Raw genomic sequence first — 13,545 nt, 5'->3', positions numbered from 1 at the left:
CTAGTCTATAGTCTAGTATATAGTCAAGTCTATAGTATATAGTCTAGGCTATAGTCTAGTCTATAGTCTAGTCTATAGTCTAGTCTATAGTCTAGTCTATAGTCTAGTCTATAGTCTAGTCTATAGTCTAGTCTATAGTCTAGTCTATAGTCTAGTCTATAGTCTAGTCTATAGTCTAGTCTATAGTCTAATCTATAGTCTCGTCTACAGTCTAATTTATTGTTTAGTCTGTTGACTCGTCTATATGCTAGAGTATTGTTTAGTCTATATATAGTTTATGTTCTACTCTAGGATTTATAAATATTTTGTTTCCTTAATCCTCAAACATTTTGCACTTAAGCGATTAATTCTTCAGGGTTGCAATATAAAATCCTACTATTTTTTCCACTACTTTCTTAATGCAGCTTAAATTTCTAACTGTAAACTTAAAGCCATCATTAAAATACGAAATATAAAAGCGTGATTTAGCAAATTTTTATAAAAACCCGCAAAGACTATATTACTTTTTAAAATAAGACTAATTAAATAAAAAAGAAAATAAAATCTAACAAAATGTCTTCTTGGATGGATCAAATAATTGCCCCTTACTTAGCATCACCTTTGGCAAATTCCACTAAAATCCACAATAACGTCTACACAGATGGACCTGACATAAGTTTAACACGACTTGGCTACCGTAGTACAGGTTACCAGCCCATTAATATTACACAGGCTGCAGAAAAATCTCAGGAAACTAAGGAAACGACTACTACAGATGAAAGCATTGAGGCAACAGATACTTCCACTACCTCCAACAACGAAAGCACTAATAAAACCTCATCCAAATCTAAAACCATGAAGGGGGCAGGTAAAAAACCGGTGGTTTCTAGAAAATCTATAACCGCCAAGAAAACCATAGAACCTATTAAGGCGGTGGCCATTAATTGCAAAAATAATGGCGTTACTGTGGAAAAAATACTCAAACAAATTAATATGACCAAATATCAGCAGGCCTTTAAGAAAATTGATGTAACTAAATTTAAGTCCTTAAAGGAAATCGATTTAAATGCCATTGGCATTACCCGGCCATCGGAGATTAGAACTTTTATGGATGCTATAAAAAAGGTTAAATCTGATACGTTAATTATAAAACAAAATTAATTATGCAATTATTTAAAACATTTTTGTAATTGTTTGTTTTTATGTGTTGTGTTTTTTCTGAAGCGTTTATTTAAAACTTTTTTTGTAATTTTTTTATTTGTTTTTTTCATTTAACCAAGTGCTGGCCACTCAAAAATAAATTTGTGTTTTTTATTATTTTATTCAATGATTAATATTCAAATTGTTTTGTTGTTGTTTTTTTTTTTGGTATAATTTTAAAAATTTCAAATAATTTTATAGGTTTATTTTAAAATGAAACCAGTCCGACAGGATTTGTTGGCAAATTATAAATTTCTGGCTAATAGCCTTTTTTGAAAATGCGTTTTAGATTTTGTATGTTAATTTTTCGTTTGTTATATATTCCAAAGTTCAAAAAACTTGTGGTCATTTTTGAATTAACAATGAAAGGAAATTTGTTCGAGAGTTTTAAGGCTAGAATTTTTGTAAGTGTTGTATAGGTTGTCAGTTATTTAAGAAAATTTGTTGTTTGATTGGTTGGTTTCAAACATGTTGCAACATAAAAGAAGACATTTGCATTGTGCTGCCATATTGTTGGTAAGATTACCACGTATACAAGAGTGTCCCGAGAAACTATTTTTTAACTGTTTAGGAATTCATATGCCTCTTATAATGCACTAAATGTAGTTTTGCGGACAAGAAATACGGTTTACAATGTGTTCTTCTTCTTATATTGCCAATTTTTCCTAGTGACATCGTTGGCTTAAAAACATGTCTTATTGTGGTCTTGTAGTTTCAATTCATTTCATTTTGTTTCTGTTTACTTTCCTTTATTTCTCTCATATTTACTCTCTTTAAAAATCAAAATTGCCAATCGTTACATTTTCAAAAGTTCTTGTCTCAATTTATAAATTAATGATAAATATAATGCTCTCTCTTTCTATCTTTAAACCACTAAGCAATATTATTATAACAAAGTTGCCACTACATTATCAAAACCCATTAAAGGTTTGCGTCCTCACTACTTATCAGTAAAGTCACACACACACTTCAACATACCATAAAGCAATATGGCATTTTCACAAAATAACTGTAAACATGACTTGCTGTTTTTCTCATTTAGTTAAAGTTTGGCCGTCGTATTGTTAATTTCGCAAGTGAAAGTGTTTGTGGTAGAAAATTAATTATTTAATTGTTAAAATGTCATGAAAGTTAATAAAATTTTGCATTAAAATAAAGTTAAAAGTGTAAGCTATAAAATGAAAAAGAAAAAATTAAATTTTTTATAGTTTTCTTGCTTAAAATTGTGTGTAAAGTTGATGCTACTTTATTAGTTGTGAAATTGTTTAGTGGTTTGTCAAAAAAAAGGCAGCTTAATGTATTAGAGTTGAGTCAAGGGTACTAAAGTAAACGCAAAAGTACCAAAATTGGAGTAAATTTGTAAAATCTACAGTAAATGATAAAATGTTGTGCATTTTATGTAAATTTTACATTCTTAATGATGATAATGGTGATTTTTTTAATAAGCCGGCAAAATGTGGCTTAAAAAGGTATGGAAATTTAATTAATAAAATTTTTTATAAAATTAAAGGGAAAATTTATTAAGGAAATACATAATATTGAAGAAATAAATAGCTTTAAAATTAATTAAATTATTTTTAGTTCTTGTTCAGTTCTAGGTCAGTTCTAGTTTAGTTCTAGTTCAGTTCTAGTTCAGTTCTATTTCAGTTCTAGTTCAGTTATAGTTCAGTTTAGTTCTAGTTCAGTTATAGTTCAGTTTAGTTCTAGTTCAGTTCTAGTTCAGTTCTAGTTCAGTTCTAGTTTAGTTCTAGTTCAGTTCTAGTTCAGTTCTAGTTCAGTTCTAGTTCAGTTCTAGTTCAGTTCTAGTTCAGTTCTAGTTCAGTTCTAGTTCAGTTCTAGTTCAGTTCTAGTTCAGATCTAGTTCAGTTCTAGTTCAGTTCTAGTTCTAGTTCAGTTCTAGTTCAGTTCTAGTTCAGTTCTAGTTCAGTTCTAGTTCAGTTCTAGTTCAGTTCTAATTCAGTTCTAGTTCAGTTCTAGTTCAGTTCTAGTTCAGTTCTAGTTCAGTTCTAGTTCAGTTCTAGTTCAGTTCTACTTCAGTTCTAGTTCAGTTCTAGTTCAGTTTTAATTCAGTTCTAGTTCAGTTCTAGTTCAGTTCTAGTTCAGTTCTAGATCAGTTCTAGTTCATTTTTAGATCTATTACTTATTATTTGCTGTTCCCTCTGGCAACCTTTATTCAAGTTTGAAAAAAAATTACAAAACAATCAAATAAAATAAAAACCACATGTTTGGCAACTAAAAGCCGGCTTGTTTTGTTTATATTCTCACTTGCACGCTCTCACTCACTCATTCTCTCGCTCTCTGTTCCCCAAAACAAAACAATAAGAAATAACCTCCACAAAAAAGAACAAGTGGAGCCATTTGTTTACCTAGAAAAGTCAAAAACAAAAACACAACAAACAACACGAACATGTTTTATTGTGTTCGTTTCACACCAAATCATTGAAAGCTGGCTGTGAACAAGTTTGAAATAATTGTAAATAAAATAATGCAATCTAGCTGTTGCTAATTTAGTCGCAGTTACAACTTCGTGGTGTTGAAATCGTAAGCTAAACGGGAAAAAAATTATTTTTTGCGTAAAAATTAATAAAAAAATCTTTTTACAAAATCTAATAAAAAAATCGAAAAAGGAAAAAAATTAAAACAAAATTAATACAATTTTTTAAAACAAAATACAAATCTTAAATTTAAAGCATATCAAATTTTATTTATAAAGGAAATATAGCAAAGCATACAATTTTTTTTTCTAAAAGCCAAATAAAAGTGTTTTTATAGAAATTCAAGAAAAAAAATTTCTAAAAGTTTTTAAACAAGTTTTTAAGCTTTTTGTGGGTTTTACTTTAAACAAAAAGCAAATTTCTTAATTATTTTTCATTAAAAAAGAAAATTAGTGATTTTAATTAACAATTACTTGAGCAACGAGTACAACAAAATTTTGAAAATTAAAGAGAGTGATTTAAGAGGAGTGTTGGTGGTTAATTGTTTACTGCACATTGTGGTAAGTTTTAAAGTTGCTGTTGTTAAGACCATTTTGTGTATGTTTTTTTTTAAATTTTTAATTGCGTTTTAATAGTGAGTGATTTATGTTATTGCAGTTGTTGGTTTTGCTGCTGTTATATTGCAAATTTTTTAAGTGTTATTTTAAAGTGTTCATGAGTTTTGCATACAAAATTAACAAATAAATAATTTAATACAAATTAAATAGAAAAAAACAAGCTATAACAAAAACATATTGGTAATCAAAAAGAATTAGCCAATAATTAACGTTTTCCAGTTCACTTGCGAAAATATTATGTATTAAGCTAAAAAAAAAATCGGTAAAATTAACCAACAAATATACAAAAAAAAAAAAACAAAAAAACTAATAACAATTGAATGTTAAGTTAATAATTGGGAAAAAATAAACAAAAAACGCTTCTAGCCCAGATACATTTTAATAACAATTACCACCATTACTACTACAATGGAATATTTTTTTGTTCTTTGGTTAGAACAAGTTTGTTGTTAAAATTAATAATTTATTTTTTTAAGAGAGTTGCCAACACAAGTTTATCTAGTTATATGAAAGGATTTGTTAATTAAATAAATTAACCCAGAATTAGAATTTTAAAATTTTACTTAAAACTTTGAAAATAGTTTTTGAAACAAAAAAGATTTCTTCTCCACCAAAGACCATTTTAAAAAAAATTTTGTATAATAATTAAAACTAGACTATAGACTAGACTATAGACTAGACTATAGACTAGACTATAGACTAGACTATAGACTAGACTATAGACTAGACTATAGACTAGACTATAGACTAGACTATAGACTAGACTATAGACTAGACTATAGACTAGACTATAGACTAGACTATAGACTAGACTATAGACTAGACTATAGACTAGACTATAGACTAGACTATAGACTAGACTATAGACTAGACTATAGACTAAACTATATATTACACTATAGACTAGACTATAGGCTAGGCTAAGTAGCAGTCAGACAAATTAAAGAAACGTAAAGATAAGTTTTTTTAAACTTTTTTTAGATCATTGTTTATTAATAATAATACCTGACCCACTGTGTACTACCGGCTTGAAAGGGGCTCATGAGCTGCTTATAAGAAAATGAGGAAAAAAAGTTTATATAATATGTATGAATGTCTATGTATGGAAAACATAAAACGTACTCCTCCCAAGAGGTACAATTACGCAAATTGCAATTATGCGGTGGTATGAATATTAAAACATGCACATACATGTCTATCTTTCTAACTGTATGTATGTTACAGTGAAGGTATAAATAAGTAAATGCATAACTGTAACTTTACTATAGTTGTTAAAAGTATGTGTGTATTTGTGTGTATGTGTGTGTCTGAGTAGAATAACAAAGTAGATGGTGGAGGAATTAAGGAATAGAATATGGAAACTAAACATTCCTGTACAAAAAAAACCTTACACTCAAGAAAATTATGCAGCAGAAATGTACATATACATATACATTTTTTTAATTCCTTGGATAACAATTAAAGAAATTAGTTTGTTTTTACCTTGACAAACAAATATACATTAATTATACAATTCAAATTTTATACAACGTGATGATGACAAATCTCTAAACAAGCCAGTGTTGTCAATTTTCTGCTTAAATATTATTTCCGTTTTCCCTCAAGGGATTTTCTTGCCTTTTATTTTGGTTTTAGTTTAAAACACAATAAAAACACGTTTTCTTCGTTAAGGGAATTTAACGATTTTCTAGAAAATTTGCTACCAGAAAAATTATTATGAAAAAAGTAAACATAACAAAAATTTGATTTGTTTACACGTTTTACATGCGTTACCAGCCCAGTAAACCAAACATCATCATACGCACATGACAAATGAGTTGATGATAAATTAGCATTAAATGTTTAATAGGGTGAGAGAGATGGGGCCGGTGAGGAAATAAATACAACACGGCTGGCAACATAATTTACAAGTTTTTGAAAAAAAGAACATACATTTGTAAAGATTTTAATATTTCAAAAAGGAATATGTAATTGAAAAAATTTAGGAAAATTAATTAGTTTCTTTTTTTTTGCTTAAAAACAACAAGTGGCCATTTGTAGGGATTTAAAAAGGAATTGATGCAAATTAATTTATATTTGAAAACATTTTAAAAGAAAAAATTTTGTAATTTAAGTGCAAAATTGTTTAAAAATATGTTCCTAAAGTTTCTAAATAAATTCCAAAATTTTAGGCATTTGATAACTTTTGCAAAAATTTTTGGATATTTCATATTATTTCTTGTTCAAAATTGTGTAGAGTTACAAATGTATGAAAATTTTAAATTTGTAAATTTATAGAATTTAGGAAATTTGTTTAAATTTATGGGATTTAGGTAATTTGTTTAAACATTTTGGGAATTCAAGCAATTTTTTGCTTAAATTGTTAAAAATTGGTTAATTCTGCATTATATGTTACAATTTCTTAAAAATTTCGAAAAATTTTAAATTCCCAATATTAAGGGATTGTGAGATTTTTGACAAAATTTTGGGAATTTATTTTTTTATATTAAAAAGTTATATAATTAAAGTATGTCTGTTTTTGTTTTTTAATTCTTTAATATTCAACAATTTCGTAAAGTGGGGATTTTTGAAATTTTTTTTAGGAATTTAAAATTTTGGTTTTATATAATGAAAAATTAATTAAAAGACATTTTCATAAAGCATTTTAAAGAAATTTCTAAATCCCAATTTATAAAACGGAAGAAATTTTGAAAAATGTTGCCAGCAACATGTTGCTAAAAGAAAATCATGATACAAAACAAGTTTTTTGGATGAAATCAACATATTGCTAGGCAATCAAAAGGTTTTGTAGAGAAATTATTTCCAAAATTCTTTAATTTTCAACTATTTTGAAAAGTGGGGATTTTTCGAATTTTTTTGGGAATTTAAAATTTTGGTTTTATATTATGAAAAATAAATTAAAATAACATTTCCTTACAGAATTTTAAAGAAATGTCTAAATTCCAGTTTATAAAATGAAAAAATGTTGCCAGCAACATGTTGCTGAAAAAAAAATTATAGAAATCAACATATTGCTAGATGATAAAATGTTTTTGTGTTTGAAAATGTTTACTTTTCATTTGCTGTTTTTCTGAGATTTTAACTACAATTTTTCTCTGAGTGTTGTTTGTTTTACCAGCCTTTATGTGGTAACATCTCATCAAAATAGCAACAAAGAATGAAGAAAATTCTAAAAAAATACTATAACAAAGAAATTGTTTTGGAAAACTTGAAACTAAAAATTAAAAAAATAAACCAACAACTGCTAAAGAGTTGCCCACAAAATGTTAAAAAGTTAGTTATGAAAATAGTTGTTGTTTTCCTTTTACTTAAGTGTGTGAGTGAGTGTGTCGTTGTGTTGTTAATCTCAGGCTGAGTATAGAATAAAAACAACAAAAAATATGGTAGAATTGTTAAAGATCTTGTTATTGTTAAGTTATTTTTTTTCTTCTGTGCTATGAAAATTATATCTTGTTTTTGTTGTTTGCTTTTTATGCAGGTTTTAGCACGTCAACGACAAAAACAACAGAAACATCAAAGCAAGCAAAGAGATTTAGGGAGAGTAGGTTCAAAATGTGTAAAAAGTTTTAGATTTAGATTAGATTGAAATGTTTAGTTTTATTTTCGAAAATTGGGGAAAAATTTTAATTCCTAAAATTAAGGGATTGTGGGATTTTTGTTTAACAACATTAGGAATTTACCTTTTTTGTGGTTTAACGTTATTATATTAAAGAATTATGTTTCATGTTAAAATTATTAAAAAAAATAATTTATTTTACACAATTTTGTAATAAAGGGATTTTGGGATTTTGTCAAATTTTTTGGGAATTTAAAATTTTTGTTTTAAATTATAAAAAAATTTAATTATATAAATCAAAAATTAAATTGTTTAACGAAATTATTCAAAAATTTATACATTTTACAAAATTTTGTTACAAGGGGATTTTGGGATTTTGAGAAACTTTTTGGGAATTTAAAATTTTTATTTTAAATTATAAAAAATTAATTATATAAATGAAAAATTAAATTCGTTAACGAAATTATTAAAAAATTTATAAATTTTACATAATTTTGTAATGAGGGGATTTTCGCAAACTTTTTGGGAATTCAAAATTTTGGTTTAAAATTGAAAAAAAATTAATTATATTAAAGAAAAATTATGTTTCATTTTAAAATTAACAAAAAAATTTAACAAAAATTTTACAAAATTCTTAAATTTTTCCAAATTTTTTAATGAGGGAATTTTGGCAAAAGTTTTTGGGAATTAAAAATTTTTGTTTTAAACACAGGAAAACAAGAAAATACACGAAATAAAGAAATTTTTATCTACCTACTATTTAATATAAAGCTTAAAAACCAATGGCAACTCTAATTGACCAGGTTTTTTTTTATTGAAAAAATCCTTGGTTTTGTCTTTTCTAAGGCAAACTTGTTAAAAATATTTAAGTGTTAAACAAATGATTATAGTTTTTTATTAAAATGACTAAAACTAAAAGAGGAACAAAAAAAACAATAACATTCCTTTAGCCCGACATTTTTAAACCAAATTTTTTTCATATTAAGCATATCCTCATCCGTTTTAACAAACTACAAAAAAAGTTTTAGCAAAAAAATTATTTGCACAATGAGAAAAAAAAGAAAGAAAATTGTTTCAAATAATAATAAAAAATCTGACTAAGGCCACATTTTAAAACATTTGAAGGATTTTCGTAAAAATCCCCTCCCAAAACGAAAAGAAAACTTTATGTGAAATGTAAATTTTCGCGTACTTAAACAACAGCAAACAAAAGGAAACTTATACTAAAACTAAAAAAATACACAAATTTTTGTTAAATATTTCTACAATTGTAAAAACAACAAGAAGAAAAAAAGCCAACATGGAAACACACAACACAGCATTTTTTTCCATTATTTTAATGTTGAAGTATGTAAAGTAAATTTGTTTTAAACGTATGCATGTATGTTTGCTGTTTTGAGTGTGTATAAGTATGTGTTAAGTGTATGAGTTGCTTGTATGCATTTCCTTCCTGTCTATCTTTTAAGAGCAGCCAAAAAAAAACCTACCAAAAGATGAGTGCTGTTAGAAATTGTTAAATTTTTTATATGTACGTCTATCCGTTTGACTGTCTGTCTGTCTGTCTTTCATTCATTCTTTCTTTCTTTCTTTCTTTCTTTCATTTTACCAACACAGTCTTATGCTGTTGAGACACATACACACATAACGTTGGTGTTAAGGACCTTTACAAGAGGATGTGTAAATATTTGAAGAAAATGAACACACAAATTTACAGCCTTGTAAAACAGGCCAAAGTTATAAATCCTTGACAAATAACTCAATGTTAAACTAAAATTAGATGTTTAACATTAGAAAATAATAGAAAAAGAAAAAAACACATTTCCTAAAAAAAAACAAACAAAAATCAATAGAAAATATGTCTAAAAAAAATTTCCGCTTAAAACTGTTACAAATTTCATTAACATTTTGAATTTCCAAAATTTAGGGATTTTGGCAAAAATTCTTAGGAATTCTATTTTTTTCTAGAAATTTAATTAAAAGAAATGTATTATTTCATAAGAAAATTTCATAAAAATTTAAAAATTTTAATTATTTTTTTATCAGGGGATTTTTAGAAAATTTATGGGAATTTGAAATTTTGGTTTAAAATGATTAAAAACGTGTTAAAATAGCTTTTTTGCTTAAAGTATGTTAAAATTTTGAATTCCTAAAATTTAGGGATTTGGGGATTTAGGCAAAACTTTTTGGGAATTCAATTTTATTACTCGAAATTTATTTAGAAAGAAGAGAAATTATATTCCTGAAGGAATTTTTTGAAAAAAATATTTAAATTTAAAAAAAAAATTATGAGGAGATTTTAAAAAAATTTATGGGAATTTAAAATTTTTGTTTAAAATGATTAAAAATGTGTTCAAAAAGCATTCTTGCTTAAAACATGTTAAAATTTTGAATTCTTAAAATTTAGGGATTTGGGGATTTAGGCAAAACTTCTTAGGAATTTAAAAATATTTCTTGAAATTTAATAAGAAGTAAGAAAATTCATATTCCTTAAGGAAATTTTATAAAAAATATTAAATTTTAAACATTTTCTTATGAAATTTATAAAAAAAAATTTAGATTTTAAACATTTTCATATGAGGAGATTTTGTAAAAATTTATGGGAATTTAAAATTTTTGCTTAAAATGATTAAAAATGTGTCCAAAAAGCATTCTTGCTTAAAATATTTAAAAATTTTGAATATCTAAAATTAAGGGATTTGGGGATTTAGGCAAAACTTTTTGGGCATTCAAAAAATTTTCTCGAAATTTTATTAGAAGAAAGAAAAGTTATATTCCTAAAGGAAATTTTTTAAAATTTTTGAATTTAAAACAATTTTTTATGAGGGGATTTTGAAAAAATGTATGGGATTTTAAATTTTTTGTTGAAAAATGTGATAAAATATTATTTTTGTATGTTAAAATTTTGAATTCCTAAAATTTAGGGATTAGGAGATTTTTTTTATAAATTTTGGGAATTAATTTTTTTAATTTCAACTAAAACACGCAAATTTAACAAAATTTAAGTTAAAAATAACAAATTTGAATAAATTTGTAGCTATTTTGCTAAAATTGGTTTAAAATTTTTGTTTTTGCAAAATTTTTCTTTAAGTCTTAACATTTTAAAGAAAATTTTTCTTAAACTTTAAAAAATGGGACCAAATTTTTTAATTTATGCCTGCCTGTTTGTGTTGTTATATTTTGCCATAATAACGGAAATAATAATTGTACTCAGAAACCGTCAACATTTCTTCGTATAACAACGAAAAATGCATAAATTTGAACAAGCCAGCAGTCAGTATCTATGTATGTTTGTGATGTATGTGCGTGTGCTAAAATGCGTTTTGCAACTCCTAAGACCTAAAGAAGACAAGTAAGCAGAATCTATGGCATTTAATAATGTATAAAACTTAAGAAGAGCCATAAAGTAATAGCAAGCAGCAGCATATCACTGGCAAAACACTAGAAAATTACTTATTCCCTCTCTCTCTCTGTTTCTCACCCTCCTACTCTCTTCAATTCCATTTAAACTAAGTTATATGCATTTATGTTAAAGTTTTATACTTACTCCTATACATATGTATGTATTTATATGTAAATGTTTAAGAGTTTGCCTTTAAGGGGTTTCTTTTGTAAGGGAAATTACTGTTATATATGATAAATATGAAATAGATTTGTTTAAAAGCAAAGCTTATTATAATTTTTGCTTTTTTTCATTTTATTTAGCAAATAAATATAATTAATTGTTTAGTTAGGCTTACCCTATTTATTACTAAAAACTTTATATGCTTTTAAGTTTAAATGTAAATTGCTTCTGGTGGTGTGCTTTTTGCTTGATAACTTTCCTGGCATTTGTATTTTTTAATATACATTGAAATGTTTTCTTATAAATATGTTTGGTATTTTAAAAAAATCTTAGTTTTTAAAAAAGAACAGCACTAGAACAGAACTAGAAGAAACCAGAAAAGAAATAGAAAAGAACTAGAAGATAACTAGAAGATAACTAGAACAAAACTAGAACTAGAAAAGAACAAGAACAGAACTAGAACAGAACTAGAACAGAATTAGAACAGAATTAGAACAGAACTAGAACAGAACTAGAACAGAACTAGAACAGAACTAGAACAGAACTAGAACAGAACTAGAACAGAACTAGAACAGAACTAGAACAGAACTAGAACTAGAACAGAACTAGAACAGAACTAGAACAGAACTAGAATAGAACTAGAACAGAACTAGAACAGAACTAGAACAGAACTAGAACAGAACTAGAACAGAACTAGAACAGAACTAGAACAGAACTAGAACAGAACTAGAACAGAACTAGAACAGAACTAGAACAGAACTAGAACAGAACTAGAACAGAACTAGAACAGAACTAGAACAGAACTAGAACAGAACTAGAACAGAACTAGAACAGAACTAGAACAGAACTAGAACAGAACTAGAACAGCACTAGAACAGAACTAGAACAGAACTAGAACATATTTCTATAAGCATAATGAACAATTTATTTGAAGCAATAATCATTTCCTCTACCCTCTACTTCAAAGGCATCACACTTAAGGATTGTTAAGTTTCATTTTTGTTTTTCCTCTTCAAACTTTTTGTTAAAATCTAAAACAAATTTTAATTAATTACATTTTATTCAAATAAATAAGCAAAATCTTGAAAATAAACTGATCTCTTTGAACAGCAAAATGTCACATAATTTGTTTAAAAAGTTTTTAAATTTAATTTCAAGTTTAGCAAAACAATAATAAAAATAATGATTTCAATTTACAGAAATTCATATGGGCTCTGCAAGGCATTTAAGTGTTATATATGAATATTACTTTTTTTAAGGGGTGAATTTCCCAAAGGAAAACAAAACTGTTGCTAACAACTTCGATTTTCTTATTTAAAATATATTTGTGTGCTTTTCCTTACATTTGAGTGCTAAAAATGTATAACATTTATGTGCATTACTCAAATTTCTCTTGGGGTTTGTTAGCAAATTTTCAAAACCATTAACATCATGTTTAACTCTTTTTTTTCTTTTCTTTTTGTTGGTGAAATTTTTTCAGAGAAATATAAATCTAAATAAATCAATCATTTTAGAAGCTTAACAAGTCTTATTGTAAAATGTAATGAAAATAAAATGCAAACAAATATAAAGAAAAATTCTCGTTAGATTCGAATAAATCTAAAAAAAAAGTTTTTATTTGTTTGTTTTTTAGTTGGAAAATTTATCACAAAAGCTTTAATAATAATCATCGTAATGATATACATTTTATGGGGAAAAATAAACATATACACAGACGCACACACACTGACAGGAAAACTGAAAATAAATAAAAATATTTGATTATATTAAATAGAAATCACTCATACGTAAAGGTGTTTTTCAAATATTATTCCTTTTTTCTACGTTGTATGTGAAAGTGTGTATTTAAAATTCATCATACTGTTTATTTAGTTGTTGTTCTTTTTTGCGTTTAGCAAAATTGAAAATTTTATGTAAAATTTAGAAATCAAATTTGTTCAAAATAAAATTTACATAAACAAAGTTTTTTCTTTATTTTCACAAATAATTGGAAATTTATAAAAGTTTTTAACAAAGAGATTATCGGAGAATTGTAGAACACACATAAAAAAGGAAAAATCAAGATTTGTTTAAATTCAGTTTTAGTTTAGTTCTAGATCAGTTCTAGTTCAGTTCTAGTTCAGTTCAGTTCTAGTTCAGTTCTAGTTCAGTTCTAGTTCAGTTCTAGTTCAGTTCTAGTTCAGTTCTAGTTCAGTT

The 13,545-nt window shown here is 26.0% G+C and overlaps 1 long non-coding RNA gene across 1 annotated transcript in view; it reads left to right on the top strand.

The window, feature by feature from the left end:
- The first annotated feature begins 4,002 nt into the window (after positions 1-4,002).
- The window catches only part of LOC124420441, a 52,377-nt gene continuing 42,834 nt past the window's right edge, over positions 4,003-13,545 (top strand). The window contains exon 1 of the long non-coding RNA XR_006941211.1: positions 4,003-4,174. This is a non-coding gene — a long non-coding RNA (uncharacterized LOC124420441). The remainder of the gene's footprint in view (positions 4,175-13,545) is intronic.

Source organism: Lucilia cuprina, chromosome 5 (assembly GCF_022045245.1).
Source record: "Lucilia cuprina isolate Lc7/37 chromosome 5, ASM2204524v1, whole genome shotgun sequence".
NCBI classification, from domain to species: domain Eukaryota; kingdom Metazoa; phylum Arthropoda; class Insecta; order Diptera; family Calliphoridae; genus Lucilia; species Lucilia cuprina.
Note: the sequence above shows the minus strand (reverse complement) of the source record. Positions and strands in the feature narration are given on the sequence as shown.